This window comes from Suricata suricatta, chromosome 8 (genome assembly GCF_006229205.1).
Source record: "Suricata suricatta isolate VVHF042 chromosome 8, meerkat_22Aug2017_6uvM2_HiC, whole genome shotgun sequence".
In the NCBI taxonomy this organism is placed as follows: Eukaryota; Metazoa; Chordata; class Mammalia; order Carnivora; family Herpestidae; genus Suricata; species Suricata suricatta.
The window spans coordinates 107,193,501-107,198,284 of record NC_043707.1 but is presented as its reverse complement, the minus strand read 5'-3'; the positions used below and the strand labels follow the sequence as shown (position 1 = coordinate 107,198,284).

Below are 4,784 nucleotides of genomic sequence, written 5' to 3'. Positions count from 1 at the left end.
GTCAGCACAGAGCAGAGATCATGACCTGCGCCAAAGCTGGACGCTTAACCAACTGAGCCACATAGGCGCCCCAAAACAATTTTTTTAATATTGATTCATTTTTGAGAGACAGAGCATTGAGCAGGGGAGGGTCAGAGAGAGAGAGAGAAGGAGACACAGAATCCAAAGCAGGCTCCAGGCTCTGAGCTGCCAGCACAGAGCCCAACGTGGGGGTTGAACCCATGAACCATGAGATCATGACTTGAGCCAAAGTCAGATGCTCAACCGACTGAGCCACTCAGGTGCACTGCTTTATCCAGCTTTTAGAGTTCACCTGGGTTCCTTGGCTCGTGGCCTATTCCTCCATCTTCATCATTAATAATGGCTAAATCTTCAATGTATCAATCTGTCACTGAATCTCTTTTCTCTCTTTCACTTATAAGGATCGTTGTGGTTGATTGGGACCATCTGCATAATCCAGGATAATCTCCCCATCTCAAGGTCAGCTGATTAATAAATTTAATTTCCACTGCAATTGTAATTCTTTCTTGCCATTTAGAGCTATAATTAGAGCTATACTTCTAACACAGTGACTGAGAGTGTACATGCTAGAGTCATACTGCCTGGGTTCATGATTACCATCTTTATTAATAGTTGTGTGATCTTGAGGAAGTTATATAACTTCTCTGTGCCTCAGTTTCCTTGACTATAAAATGGGATACCTCATTTTCTTGTAGTGAGGAATAAATGGGTTAATATATGTGTAAGAGAAGGGAACAAAACTCTCTTCATGAGACTTTGGCATTTGGTTAAATTTTAACTAAGTTTCCTTGAAAACCCGATAAAGGTAAAACATCAACTATATTCCAAAGCAATGTTATATTTAAAAATGACATCTGGTTAGGGCCACCTGCGTGGTTCAGTTGGTTAAGCATCTGCCTCTGGATCTCAACTCAGGTCTTGATCTCAGGGTGGGGAGTTCAAGCTCTGAGTTCAGCTCCACCCTGGGTATAAAGCCTACTTAAAAAATAAAAATAAAAAAGACACCTAATTGGTAATAATAGAAAGAAGTGTAAGTATGTAGTTTTAAGTCAAAACACAGGGTAACTGCCATAAGAGACATGGCTCCTGTGGGACATAAGCCTATTAAGTCAGGGCAACTCTTAGACCTGTCCAATGTGGATCTCATTTCTTTATACATGATTATCACCTAAGGGAATGGGAGCAAAGAACAGCTCCTAAACAGTTGTGTAAACAGCTCTATGAACTGCTATAAAGTTCTCACTGAAGAAGAATGCCTGATGGTATCTTGCTTAAAAACCTTTGGTTCCTGTCCTGTGTACTTTGTTTTCTCTTTTTTATTGTGTTAAAATATACATAACATTAAGCCATCACAGCCATTTTTAAGTGTGCAGTTCAGTGGTATTAAATACATTCATACGATTGTGCAGCCATCACCAGCATCCATCCCCAATACTCATTTCATATTGTAAAACTGAAGCTTTATACCTATTAAACAGTTAACTTTCCAGAGGTGCCTGAGTGGCTCAGTCAGTTAAGCGGCCGACTTTGGCTCAGGTCATGATCTCACAGTTCATGAGTTCGAGCCCCACGTCAGGCTCTGTGCTGACAGCTTGGAGCCTGGAGCCTGCTTCAAATTCTGTGTCTCCCCCTCTCTCTGCCCCTCCCCCGCTCAAGCTCTGTCTCTGTCTCAAAAATAAACAAACAATAAAAATTTAAAAAAATAAGATAAACAGTAACTTCCCATTCTTTCCTCCACTAGCCCCTGCAAACTGCCATTCTACTTTCTGTTTCTATGATTTTAACTACTCCAAGTACCTCATATAAATAAGTAGAATCATAAAGTATTTGTCTTTTTGTCATTGGCTTACGTCACTTAGCATAATGTCCTTAAGGTTCATCCATGTTGTAGCGTATTACAGAATTTCCTCCCTTTTAAAGGCTGAATAATATTCCATTTTATATATACACCACATCTTGCTTATCCATTCATCTATCAATGGACACATGGGTTACTTCCATATCTTAGTTTTTGAATAACACTGCTATGAACATAGGTGTACAATCTCCTTGAGACTTTTTCGGTTCATTATGGCATATACCAGAAGTGGAACTGCTGAGTCACATGGTAATTTCTATTTTAATTTTTCAAGGAAACCCTGTACTGTTTTCCACAGTGGCTGTACCATTTTACATTTCTACAAACAGTGCACAGCCTTCCAATTTCTCCATATCCTTGTCGACACTTGCCATTTTCTCTCTCTTTTTATGGTAGCCATTCTAATTTGTATAAGGTGGTATTTCATTATAGTTTTGATATATGTATTTCTATAATGATTAGTGACATTGAGTATCTTTTTCATGTACTTATTAGTCATTTCTTACCTTTTGGGAGAAATGTTTATTCCAGTCATTAGCCCACTTTTGAATCAAGGTGTTCAGTTTTTCATAGTTGACATGCAAGAGTCTTTTATATAGTTTGTATATTAATCTCTGACTAGATTTGTGATTTGCGAATATTTTCTCCCACTCTATGGATTAACTTCTTACTCTGTAGATAGTGTCCTTTGATGCATGAAAATTTTTGGTTTTCATGAAATCCAATTTCTTTTGTTACCTCTCTCTGCCCTCAGAGTCATTCCCAAGAAATCTGTATCAAATCCAATGTCATAAAGATTTGTTCCGAAGGAAACCACTCCGAGCGCAGCAGCGGCGGTGTCTGCAGGCTGTGTGGCTGCCTCTGCAGCTAGCCCTCCATCCGCTTGTCAGCTCGCCAGTACACCTGCAGCATGAGTGGCCTGCGCGTCTACAGCCGTCGGTCACTGGCTCCCAGAAAATCAAGTCCCAGCAGAGGGAGGTGACCCGCATCCTGGATGGGAAGCGCATCCAGTACTAGCTAGTGGACATCTCCCAGGACAACGCCCTGCGGGATGAGATGCTAGCCTTGGTGGGCAACCCCAAGGCCACCCCACCCCAGATTGTCAACGGGGACCAGTACTGTGGGGACTATGAGCTTTTCGTGGAGGTTGTGGAACAAAAGACACTGCAGGAGTTCCTGAAACTGGCTTGAGCCCACCGGACTCCAGCACCACATTCCCCCGCAACCACCGCAGGCCATGAAGGACCTTGCGACCAACTTCCTGTTATTCTTAGCCTCTTGATCTTGGAATCTCTCCCTGCAACCCAAGCCCTTCTCCTGCCCTAATTTAGCCCCCTCTCTTCCATTCAAAGGCAACATTCCTTACCCACTAGTCTCAGAAATTGTCTTAAGCAACAACCCAAGTGCTGGCTGTTGTCAGCCAGGCCCTGAGGCTGTCACCCCGCCTGGCACTGGCTGCTGGGCACCTTTGTGTGTTCCATTTGCTAGGGCTCTGCCAAAGGCCCCACATTCCTTGTCCTCTAGAGACAAGTAAATGTCCCATTCCATTGGAGGGGGAAAAAAAAGAAAGAAAAAGATTTGTTCCATGCTTTCTTCTAAGAGATTTATTGTTTCAGGTCTTACATTTAGGTTCTTGAAGCTTTTGAGGTAATTTTTGTATATGGTGTTAAGTAAGGGTCTAACTTTATTCTTTTGTGTGGGGATATCCAGTTTACCAACACCAACTATTGAAAAGACTTTCCTTTCCCCATTGAATGGTCTTAGAACCTTTGTCCAAAAGCATTTAAATAAATAAATAAATAAATAAATAAATAAATAAATAAATAAATAATCAAGGCAGCAAACAAATAAGTATGCAATGGCTTATTTCTGGGCTATTCAACCCCACCAGTCTACGTGTCTGTCTTTATACTAATAGTACACAGTTTTGATTACTGTAGTTTTGTAGCAAATTTTAAAGTATCCTATATAGTTTTGAACAGACTGATGTCAAGTGTGGCCTATTATATAGTCCTATGAGTCTGAATGTTTACCTGAACCTAAGAAGACACTTCTCTCTACTGGGTTGAGCAAAGTGTAAAGCTCTTAGAAAGGTGCTATTACATGGTATGTGCTATATTGACTGCTAGCTATTACTATTACATATAAATTGCAAAGAAGAAGGGCTGACATAATCCTAAAATTTACTGAAAAAATATTGGTATTAGTAGTAGTATCACCACTACCTTCACCACCGTACTATTATAATGGTGGCCTATAAACAGCACTTCAAGTAGTCCTGATGGATGAAGGGTACAGTGTAAAAAAGAGAATGGTATAGATGCGCCTAAGAGGTAGGGAGGGTTGAATTATAAAGGAAACAGAAAAAGAGTTTTAATTCTCTTCTGAAAACAAAGAAAAACCATTAAAAGATTATTTTTAATAAGGCAACATCATGATCAGATCTCTACTGTAAAAAATCATTCTAATAAGAATGAGGAAAATGGACTCAAAGAGAGAGGCTGGAACAGAATCAGAAAGGTTAGTTAGGAAGTTGTTAAAGTTATTTATAAGAAATCAATGATGGTGAAAACTAGGATAGTTTAAAATAATTTCAAAGATTACCTTTTGTTGGTACTACCCACCTCCCCATCCCATCTCTAAAAATCTTCGAGGCCAGATCTACATTTCCAACTACTTGCTGGACATCTCTTAAGAAAGTCACTTAAACTCAGCATGTTCCAAACTAAACTCATCATTCTTCCCTAAAAAGTATACTCCTCCTGATTTCCCAGGCCCTATTAAGGAAAATATCTTGGTCAAATAAAAAGAAAGCCAGGGTAGCTATACTTATATCAGACAAACTAGATTAAAAAAATTTCTTAAAACATTTTATTTATTTTTGAGAGAGAGAGACAGAGCATGA

At 39.8% G+C, this 4,784-nt stretch overlaps 1 pseudogene; it reads left to right on the top strand.

Annotated features, from left to right (window-relative positions):
* Positions 1 to 2,789: 2,789 nt before the first annotated feature.
* On the top strand, positions 2,790 to 3,095 carry LOC115299095 (annotated as a pseudogene).
* The last annotated feature ends 1,689 nt before the right edge of the window (positions 3,096 to 4,784 follow it).